The sequence below is a fragment of the Heterocephalus glaber genome, unplaced genomic scaffold (assembly GCF_053883595.1).
Source record: "Heterocephalus glaber isolate CG9 unplaced genomic scaffold, H.glaber_assembly_v1.0 deba00001504, whole genome shotgun sequence".
Lineage (NCBI taxonomy): Eukaryota > Metazoa > Chordata > Mammalia > Rodentia > Bathyergidae > Heterocephalus > Heterocephalus glaber.
Genome location: NW_028258324.1, coordinates 40,733,658 through 40,746,131, shown reverse-complemented (window position 1 = coordinate 40,746,131; position 12,474 = coordinate 40,733,658).

The following is a 12,474-nucleotide window of genomic DNA, read 5'->3' as shown; positions in this document are numbered from 1 at the left end:
AAGAATTTGGTTGTAATAAATGTAAGAAAGGAAAAGTAAGCACCAGTTATGAATAGAGTGTAGTCAGAATTTATGTTTAAGGAAAAATGAGAAAGGAAGAAGGAATTAAAAATTATATGTAGTGTATGACATGATTGCCAAAAATTTGTTCTTTCAAATGTTAATATATTTTTCTATGGCTTGTCATAATCATAATACTATTTCTACCCTGCAATTATAGACTGCAGAAAATAATTGTGTGGAATGTTGGGATGTTATAAAGGTACAATTTTATTTTGAATTTTTTTAATAAATAATTTTCAAACTGTAGATATTATTAAAATTCATATTTTATCTCCAAATTTTTTCTACTTGCCTTAAAATAATTATTAGACAATTTGGCTCAAGAAAAATAATAGTGACCCGAAGGAAGCTCCCCTTTCGCTATCCCATGTTCCTAGGGCAGAGAAGCTGAGCCAGTCCCAGTACCTGGAAGGAAGCTCCCCTGCCACCATCCCAAGCTCCTAGGGCAGAGAAACTGAGCTGCACGGGCACCAGAAGCACCCTCCACCCCATGGAAATGAGAAGACACATAAAAAAGCCTCAAAAACAGACTTCTGGATCACCTACAGCAACCCCAAAGGGAAATGAGATGGAACAATCAACCACCTGGACTCTCTGAACTGTCAACAAAAAAGGATCTGGGAAAAATGAAATCAGGAAACATTATTCAGATAACAGCAAAGATTGTGCTCATGGTACAAGACATGATTAATAAATCTAGAGAGGACACAGATAAAAAAATAGAGGACCTGAGGAACATGATGGAATCCCAACATAGGAAACAAATGGAATCCATAAAACAGATACAAACAGATTTCCAGGAGATTAAAAACTCCATTGAAAGTCTGTGCAGCAAAATGAACTAATGTGAGGATACAGTTTCATATATAGAAGATAAGATTGCAATTAGTGACCAGGAAAAGAAAAATTGCTTTAAAATTGTAAAGGAACACAAGAAATCAGTCCAGCAGCTTCTAGATGATGCAAAGAAGAATAACATAAGATTAATTGGAGTCAATGAAGAAAGAGGAGAGAGTGCAGATGATATTAAAAAAAAAAACAAAAAAAAAAAACTTCACAGATGTGATGGCAGAAAACTTCCCAAGGAGGGGAAAAGAACTTGACATACAGATAAGTGAGGCATATAGGACTCCAGCTAGCCTTGATCAAAAAATATCTACACATAGGTATATAATAGTTAGGATTCCAGAAATCCAACAGAAGAACAAAATTTTACAAGCAGTGAGAGAAAAGAAACAAATCACACACAAAGGAGAGCCCATCAGAATCACAGCAGACTTCTCAATACAAGCCCTCAAGGCAAGAAGAGCTTGGAGTGGTTTCCTTTCAAACCCTAAAGGAAAACAACTTCCAACCCAGATTGATGTACCCTGCAAAACTATCTTTCAAAATTGATGGAGAAATAAGATACTTTCATGATAAAGAACACCTCAGGAACTTCATGAATATCAAACTGGCACTCCAAAAACTTTTAGACAATACTCTAGGAAAAGACAATGAGGATCACAACCCCAGGAAACCCAGCATAGTGAATCCATTGGGGATGACAAATTAAACACAAAGGGGGGAGAATCCAGCAAAAAGAAAAAGTCTTGACAAGGCTTTTAAAACTTTTGACTTAAAAAAAAAAACAAAAAAAACTCTTTTAAATTCATCTCCCTAATGAGTGTATAATTCAATCTTATTATTGTACTGATTAGTATTTTTCTGATTCTAGAGTTGCACACCTTTCCTTGTGCTATACTAGCTATTTATCATCTTCTTATGTCTACTTTTTAACTGGGTTGTCTATAAATGAGCTCTAATAGTTCTTTATGTAGTCTGGTCATAGGTTATATGCATTGTAAATATGGTCTATTTAAGAACTACTTTTCATTTTAATGACATCATTGAAAGTTCTAAATTTGGATGGAATCACATTTATCAATTTTTTTCTTTTATACATCATGCCTTTTGTATCCTAGGTAGTTCTTGCCTACCCTAAATTCATAAATATTTTCCCTTATAATTACTTCTTAAAGTTTTATACTTTTAGGCTTTCATATTTAGGTTCATAGATCCCTTCAAGTTATTTTCATGTATGGAAATAAATAGTTGAGGTTAATTTTTTGTATATGAATACCAGGTGGTCTAGTGCCATTTGCTGAAAACATTATCTCTTCCTCAGTTCTTGAATTGAGTTTATATTCTATAAGAGGCTAATGTTAAATAATCTTTCAAAACTCAGTGGACCATATATGTGTGGTTCTATTTCTAGATTCTCTGTTTTATTCAAATGATCTATATATCTTTCCTTACACCAACACTGCCTTGATTACTGTAGCTTTAGAAGAAGCCTTAAAATTAGGTACTAAATGTCTTCCAACACTGTTTTTGTTTTTGTTTTTTAACTTTTCTAGGTCCTTTGTACTCCTACATAACTTTTAAATTTCAATATCCAATTCTTCATTTATAGCAAGTATACACAGACCTGCATTTTTATATATACCTTGTGTTTTCTAATCCTGCTAAATTCAAATACAAGCTCTAGGGGCTAATAGAGATTTCTTAGTATTTTCTCTGTAGGTGATCATTTCATCTATGTATAAAGATTTTGCTTCTGCTGTGCCAATCCTATCCTAATTGTGTCATTTTATTGCCAGACTGTTATGGTGGGGCCTAGGTTTCAAATTTAATGGACAAATAAAGAGTGAGCATATCTGCCCTTGTTCCCAACCTTAAGGAGAAAGCATTGTATCTTCTCCATTCATATAAGGTGTTCTCACTGGAAGTATGGAGTACATGTCTTTAATCTGTTGAGAAGGTTCTGTTCTACTTCCAGTCTCCTGATAGCTTTTACCATGAACAGCTGTAGAATTTAGTCAAATACTTTTTAACCAACTAGTGACAGGATCATATGGCTTTTTGCTTTCCTCTGTTAAAATGATGACTTTTGGGGTGGATCTTCCAATGCTGAACCAACACTGCCATCCCTATAACAAAACCACTTTCTACATACTACCAGATCTGACTTCTAATAGTTTGCTTTGTTAGACAAATTTCTATCTATGTTCATACTTTTTTCTTCTATTATCTTTATCCAATTTTAGGATTAGCACAGTATTGATTACCTAAAATGAGGGGAGAAGTGTTTCTTCTTTTTTCTGCTTTAATTGTTTGATATAATTTATCAGTTAAAATGTATATGAGACTGCTGTTGTCATATAGGTAGGTTTTCAAGCTAAAAATATACTTTCTTTAATAGGTGCTATTCAAATTTTATATTTCCTCCAGAGTTAGCTTCATTAATTTGTCTTCCAAGGTACTTCTTAGAAGTTGTAAAATCTATTTCAAAAAAGATTTTTGTAATATGCTTTCTACATCCTTTTAAATTCTATAAAATCTGTGGTAATGTCTCCTAGATCTTGATATTGCAATTTTAAAAATGTATAATTGATATTGTGTAACAGGAAGAAAATGTCTAAAGGAGCAGGGGAAGTGGGAGGGGTAGATGAAAGGAAAAAAGGGAAAAGAAAAAATATGAGAAAAGGAACAAAATGGAAATAAAGTCTTTGCAAATAGGAAAGGGTGGGGGAGTGAAGGGAGGGCAGGGGAAGGGGAAAAAATAAGAACCAAGATACTTATGTAAAGGTACAAGTTCTCAATGATGAATGTAACTGTATTTTGTACCTAAAATGTACCAATGAACTTAATGGGGGGCGGGAGCAAAATAATAGTAAAAACAAGTAACATGAAGAATTTTATATGTAATGGAAAGAATGACATTGAGACAAGGTTTTAGAAAATAATTTGTGTAACCTTTTAGGAAGACAAACTTATAGGGAGGAATAGAGTGTAATTTTGCCTGGCAATTGGAAAGTATATACCATTTTTCTATAAAAATTAATTAGGAAAATGTATGTGTATAGGAAAAGTTGTAGGAATAAATAGTTTGAAAAAGAATTTAATCATATTTTTGCTTGTTTGTTTGTTTGGTATCGGGGATCAAACTTCGGTCCTTGTGAGCTTGTGCAGCAGGCAGCAAAACCACTGAGCTAAATCCCCGGCCAAATTTAGTCATATTTAAGAGTAAAATCTCAAAGAAAATATCAGGTTACCATAATTTTAAAGTTATCTATATATGAAAAATTCATATTTTAATATAAAAAAATAAAATGTCAAACTAGCCCAATTTTTTGAATGCAGGAATCTTGCATATTTTTAAGTCTACACAAGGTTCGATTTGAATAGATTTAAACTACATTTTTACCATATGATCAATTCATTTTTCAATTTAAACTTCTCATGTATTTTCATGTGGCTTTAATGTCATTATGACATTTTTATTTCAAAACAACCGTTATTTTCCTTAGATGCATTTGAAGTCAAAGTCAGTGATCAATTTTCAAATAACATTATTTTTCTATCCTAACCCTAACGCTTACCCTAACCCAAACAGAAATATTTATTTTATAGCCAGTTACCAAATAATAAAATTATTTTTTAAGTTAATGTGTGTTTTTTTGTTGTTGTTGTACTGGAGACCTTGCACTTGTGAGGCAGGCGTTGGAACCACTGAGCTAAATCCCCCGTCCCAAATTAATGTTTCCTTATATTTAGTTCTTATATGACATCCTTGAGTCAAGATGGTATTTTAGGACAGCTATTTGCATCATGTCTAAGTTTTTATTTTTGAGTTAACTTAGAGTATCCTTATTTTTTCCACAAAGTGACTTTACATTATCTACTACAATTTGAATCAGTGATGCCTTTAGAAATGAAAATACAGCACATATTTGAACCTGTACTGAAGGATAGAAACACTTCTAACTCCTATTAAAAGATTATCTCTGATTAAATCTTTTTTTTTTTTTTGTACTGAGGATCAAACTTGGGACCTTGTGCTTGTGAGGCAGACTCTAGTGGAACCACTGAGGTAAATTCCGGCCCTCTGATTAACTCTTAACAAAAAAAACAACAACATTTATTTGTTTTAATTTATCAAGGAACAAAATAAATAGTATAACCTGTGTAGACCTGAATATCCTTCATGATTTACCACCTGTAGCTTCTATAGGAACAAAAAGTGATTTGATTTTCAGGCTCCTTTATAATGAGAACCTCATGCCAAATTTACAGGCTCCAGGAAAGTATGTCAGATATTAATGTTGATAGGACACTGCAAATTCTTTTACTAATATTTACAGATTGTTAAGTTTTAATCTGAGTTGTAGACTAATCTTTATAACTTCCAAATCACATTAAAGTCAAGTGTCACATGACTTCTTAGTATCTATGGTTTTGCAAAGTAGCCTGTTTTTTTCTGATGTAATTCTCTTGGATTTTGTTAGTGTGAGGACAAATAGATTCTTTTGACATTTATAACGATTTGTGTAACACTTTGCCTTTCTTCATCTCTACTATATATAAATAGGAATATATATATATATATATATATTCCTATATATAAGTAGAACTTTTATTTTCAAGTTTGAAGTTATAATTTATGACATATCAGAATATTCATTTTATAACAAACATAAGGAAGACTTATTTTCCTAATATTTTCATGTTTTATGGGATGATCAGTCAAGAAAACCAAAACAAAAATAGTCTTTCATGTCCTTCTTGGGTTCATTCCCCCATAAATAAATCTTCAGTTTTTAAAAATGAGGAAAAGAATAATTCTGTTTGTGATTACCTTTACAATCAACAGATTTTTAAAAGAGATTTAAAAGGAGGAGAAGAGAGAACAATAAAAAATATTAGCACTATGCAGACTAATTCAGAATGTATAACCAATTTGATTCACAGTGTCCTATGTTTCAGATATAATTTACAGATCTCTCACTCATTTTACACAGACTTAAAAATATGTACTGTATGTGGTATATATAAGGCTAATCCAAATTTTTGATTCTAAAGCCAAGGAAACTTAGAAATATAGCTATTACATTGACTAGCCAAAGACACACTTCTAGTTTTAAAAATTGGTATGTTTTTTAAAGTATTTTGTTTGACTTCACCTGAGCTACATTTAAAATTAATTTTAAGTCGATTGTTAGTTTTTGTTTTAAGAAACAATTGAGTTTTCTCTAAGTTCATTTTGACATAACTAGTTATATCACTAAACATATCTTTTTTTTTTTTTTTGGTAATGGGGGTTGGGACTCAGGACCTTGCTCTTAGGATGCAGGTGGTGACACCACTGAACTAAATCCCTGGCCCTATCATTAATATTTTTAACATTCCGCATTACAAGCCTGTAGGGTGCCCAGTGTTCTTTTCCAAGCTCTTACTGTGCCATTAAAATAATTGGGTGGGACAACCTGAATATGTAAAAGTTCAAAGTTTATTAAAGGTAAAAGAAAAAGAAGTGCTTTGAAAACAAGGGAGTGTGAAGAGAAAATACACCCAGAGTGGGCATTATAAGAGCAAGAAGACAATGGCCCTGAGGCCAATGGCCACCCTTTAATATCCTTCTGCCATTAGATTGGGACTGTCCCACACAGGGTTCTGAAGATGTTCTGAGCACACATCCAGGTGGTGATAGACAGATCTCCATAATTGACAGGTCATGCCCAATTGCCCTACTGGTTTGGCATGCTTTAATCTCCTGCCTCAACCACACAAAAAATAATGAAAGAAATAAAACAACCAACTCTAGATATTTACTATTCTGGATTATCCCAGAGGATATTTGTTTCTTTGCTTTTATTTTTACTCACATAATATGACTTTCTTGTGGGGTTCCACATTGAACCCAGGATCTCACTCATGCTAAGCTTGGGCTCTGTCAGTAAGCCACAACCTCAATTTATTTATTAATTAATTAATTCATTCATTCATTTATTAATTCATTTGTCTATTTTTGTGATGCAGGATCTTTCTAAGGATCTTTCTAAGTCACTCTGGTTGGTCTTGTTTGTGCAATCCTCCTCCCTCACCCTCTAGAGTAGATGAGATATCAGGCATGTGTCACAACATCTGGGGAAATGCATTTTTAATTAAAATAATGACTTTTCCCTACATTAAAAACATCAGAAAGATGTTACAGTGGAAGGCCAAGGATATTATTCATTCAATTTTCTGTTTTTTGGTTCTTCAGTTGATGATACAACATCTATTGACTCCCTACTGTTTTGCAAACTCAGCTAGCTTTAAAACTCCTTTATCTCAAATCGAGCTATCAAATGAATCAGCACTGTTGCTAGAAATTTGTGAAACAATGTCATCATTTGCTCAGATTAGACAATTAAACAGCAGTTAAGGAAAACCAGCTGCTTTCCAATTATGGACATTTATCATATAAAATATGAACCAAAAAAATCTGTCAGAGTTCACAATGTAAGCATTAAGCCAGAACCTTCCTAATTTCCATTCTTGAAAGATTGGACTTACATTTAATATATATGACTGTAAAGAGCCACTGTGAAAGAAAGAAGTCACAACCGTGCTTACTTTGGCCTGAGTTCATTTTGGATTTTTATTAATCCATATTGTTAAGAAGGACATTATACCTCAATTTTCAGGGCTCTTACTTTTTGAAAATCATGAAATCAGATGTTCATAAGCTAAAACCAAAAATCAAACCTAGAACTACAATAAGGCAACTTGAGACTTCATAGTGAAATTGAGTGGTGAGAAATAATGTACTTTAATAAGAGTAAATAATCAAATAAATCCATTCCATATGTATTTAAAAATCACAAAGAAAAAATTCTATATACTTTTGACAGGTATAGTTAACTAGAGCAATTTCTTATTTCCTCTGGTTAGAAAAAATTTTTTTTTCAAAGTTGGAGAGTCACAAAATTAAAACTAAGGATATTTTACTTATTCCACATGTCATTTATTTAACCTGTTTCCTACTTATTTTTGGAGTATTAATGATGTGTAAAAAGGCTTCCGTTATTTCAGGCTGTTGTACTTTCTCTTAGTGTATAATTCCCTCAAATATTTTGTGATTTTGGACTCTACCTTATTTTCCTATTGTTTTTATTTGAATCTTCTTGCCTCCTCTGTCTCATTAGCTTACCCAGTCTGCCAGGAAAGATGCACTGTTTTGAGCAACAATTTTTACTCTTTTCCTCAAGCTTATTTCATGAGCATTGGAATACACACATAGAGAGTCAAGACATGCCATTTGACAGAGTCTCGCTAAAAATACTCTTATTTCATACTCAGTGAGACAGTGAATTGGGACGCTAGCTTATCATACCAATCCAAAATTAAATAGCCCTTCTCCTTGCCAGAATCCAATGTCTTCTCATCCAGTGTCTTTTACTGAGTTTGGGGGATTTTGCCAAGGGTGGGCTGTTTCACTTTACAGTCCTCCAAGTATCATTCAAAAGGATCATACGATGCTTCCAGATGCCCTCAGGTTTCTTGTTCTGCTACCCTTTCCTGCAGTTTCTTATTTGTCATTTGACATGGTCCATGATTTTTCCTATTTCCTATTTCCTATTTCAGTAATATTCTACTTGGCTCTTTACAAAGATCTCTATTACTTAGGATCTTGCGAATGTTCATCTTTCTATATTTGGGCACTGTTATGTATTTATTTATTTATTGAAATTAATTTTAACATGTGTAGAGATTGGAATATGATGAAGGTGTAACACATCCTTAACTTTATCCAGAAAATAGAAGTGCTTTAAAATTTGTAGCCTTCCAATTTGGTTTTTAACTCAAAAGAATAAACTTCTCAAGTATGTATGTAAAGAACACAGCACTCTTAAACTTTTAAAGCATGTTGAAAGTTGAAAGAACTAAAACAACATGAAAAGTTACCAGTATGGACAAGATTTAAATGCTCCTAAATAGAAATTATGATGATGGAGATAATAGAGATATGACAAATCTTGACATTAGTAAGAATCTTTAGGGCTGAGGATTCAGGTCAGTGGTTCCTCCCTCTGCCTCACAAGTGCAAGGTCCTGAGTTTGATCCCTGGTACCAGAAAAAGAAAAAAAAATCTTTAAATTGCTTATAAAATTTCATAGCCTGGAGACTATTATAGCAAAATAATATTTTAAAGAAAAAAATCCAATTATATTATTAGTTCTTATCTGTTTTTCTTATCTTAGAAACTAATATTTTTGATAATAAGGTAAGATTTACATTCTTTTGATTTTATTTACTTTTTTAAAATTTCAGACAAAATTCACATGACCTTTTAAAAGTAAAAATGTATAATTTGCTTATGTGAGTAATTTTTTCTATTTTCTCATACTTGAATCTCTACATAAACTTGAAAATATGAAAATATTTGTTTGATGTATAAAATGAAGACAATAAAATATGCACACTTGTTAATGAATACAATGAATAATCACAGTGAAGAAAGTATATACAGTATTGAAAAACATATTTGTAAGCTATCTGAAAGTGGGCTAGTATCTAGAAATAGAAAGAACATCAAAATTTCAAAAGAAATAAAAAAAACAAAAAAATTATCAACTTTTAAAATAGACAGTAGGCCTAAAGAGACATTTCACAAAAGCATACATAAAAATAGCCATCAAGTATAAGAAAAAAAATGCTCAAAATCATTCATTATAAAGGAAACGCAAATCAAAACAATGAGCTACCATCTTTTTATTTAGTGTCCTTTAAGGTGTATATTTTATATGTATTCAAATGAAATAAAATCAGTAATGTTAAAGAGCCATCTGTACTCAAAAGTTCATTCATAATAGCCCAGAAATGAAAACAAACAAAAACAAATCAAAATGTCTATTGTTTGATAAATGTGAAAGGAAATCTGTTACATGTAAACACTGAAATAATATTTGGTCCTGAAAATAAATAAAATCTTGTCATTTTCAACAATTTGGAACTAGAGATCATTACATTAAGTGAAATAAGCCAGGAATAGAAAGCAAATATCACATGATTGCATTCACATATAATTTAAGAAAGTGGATCTCAGAAAGTAAAGTAAAAATATGTATTCTAAAGGCTGGGGACAGTAGAAGGAAGAGATAAATGATCAATGGAAACACAGTTGTAGTTAGATAAAAGTAGGGAGTTCTGATGTGCAAAATAGTTGACTAAAATAATTATTATGCATCCTGTATATCAAAAAGGTAGAAGAAATTGTTTTGAACATTTTTGCTGTAATGAAGTGATAAAGGTTTGAGGACATAGATATATTTAACCTCATTATACAATATACCTGTAATCCCATGAATAAATATATTTTTATCCTTTAATAAATCAGTGAAATAAGTAACTTTAATTTAAAAAAAAAATGTGGAGTTATATTAGTGAATATTGGTGGAGACAGTATAAGTGAAAGTTAAATCTTTATTTGCAAGAGAATTAAATAACAATAAATTTAATAATTACATATATATATATATGTATGTAAAATGAATGAGGAAAAGGACAAACACTATCTCTGCCTGTTGATCAAAGTTTAGGTTAACAGTAGTAAGTCATGATAATAGAATATGATAAGCATAGAATTTTATCTCTATCTAGCCCAAAGACCTGTATTTCCAGTCTAATCATTTAAAAAAAGACAAATTTCAATTGCAGCATATTCTACAAATTTCTGAACTAAACATTACTCAAGCCTTTAATTCATCAAAAACAAGAGAACTTTCACATCAAATTGGAGTCTGAGAAGATATGACAAATTAGTGTAATATAATATATTGGATGGAAATCTGGAATACACAAACAACATCATGTAAGCCAATTGTGGTGGTGCTTGACTATAATTCCAGCATTTGGAAGGTTGAGGCAGGAGGATCATCATGCGTTTGAAACCAGCCTGGCCTACATAGTGAGTTCAAGGCCAGCTTGAACTACATAGTGAGACCCTGTCTCAGAAAAACAAAAAAACAAAAAAACACCAAAACACCCTAAACAAACAAAAAGAACACTGTTTAAAAACTTAAGCATTATTGGGCCAGGGATTTAGCTCAGTGATGCTGTTCCTGCCTGGAAGGTGCAAGGTCCTGAGTTCAATCCCTGGTACCTCAAAAACAAAAAAACAAAACTTAAGCAATATCAATAACATGAGTTTTGTTACTATTAATGCATCATTATCAGCTCATTTGTTGTGATAAATATAACAAAAATATTATGAAAAATAACTAAGATATATTACGTACATGTACCAAATGCATTCCCTACAAAGAATGCAAACATTATGTACTACAAAAATGAATTAACAAAAAAAAAAACATAAAAAGAAGGAAAACATATCAGTGAATAGAAATGAGTGTATGGAAACTGTGTAACATCTTCATAACTTTCTTAAGAGTACTAAATTATTTTGTTGTATATGTTCCAATTCTCTACAATTAAGGTATTTGTTATATATCACAAATGTACACTAATAAAATTTTTTAAATAAATGGATAAAAATAATGTTTACAAAACGTGTTGTGTCTCATTATGTTCCTACTTTATTTTTTCTATGATTGTACTTAGCATTGCACAGATACTATTCACAATCTAATTTTAAATTTGTACTTTATGGAGGCTAAACCATAGATTCCTACAGTGTAAAAAAATAATTACAGAAGAGTCAGGCATGGAAGTGTACCCCTGTAATCCAAGCACTCAAGAGGCTGCATTAGGAGGATTTCCTGGAGTTCAGGGAGGGCTGTCTTTGGCTACATAGTGAGTTCAAGGCCAGCCTGTAGGATATAATAAGAGCCTATCTCATAAAACATTTAATATTGGTCAACATGCTTTCACAAAAGTAATCTTAAAGCACTAGGTTCTCATACTTTTTCAAATCACTACTAGAAATGACTTGTTGTGTATTAAAAATTCCTTAAAACCCAAATCTATTTTGTAATTTCCTCAGAGACAAATATTCTGTAAACTAGAGCTGAAAATCTATACCTTTATTCTTTTTAAGTTTTAATTTGAATAATAATGTGTTTAGTCTCCTGGATTGCTACCACATAGGTCCAATGTGATACCAGTACAGTTCCTTGCCACTGAGATGTTGTCTGCAGTGTATTTTTTTTTTTGCTTAAATTCTTTTATTGGTACATTTTAGGTATATAATATGTTTATTTATAATTGGGTGCTTGTACCTGGACATGATGTATCTTGGTTCTTATTTTTTCTCCATTAACTGTGCACCCTTCACCCCTCCACTTTTCTGTATTTATTCTTTGCTTCCATTTCTTTTCTTTTCTCATAACTTTTCCTTTCCATTCTTTCCTTTCCCCATCTCCTCCCACCACCCCTACCCCTTTGAACCTTTTCCTATTTCAAAGTATCAATTATTAGTTATTAATCCTTTTAGTCCTTATTTACACTCTCAATTTCTCACACTAGAGAAACTGTTCAGTATTTACACGTGTGTCTTATTTATTTCACTTAAGAGCATGGCCTCACTATGCATCCATTTAGCTATAAATGTCTCTAGTTTCTCATTCTTTATGGCTGAGTAGTATT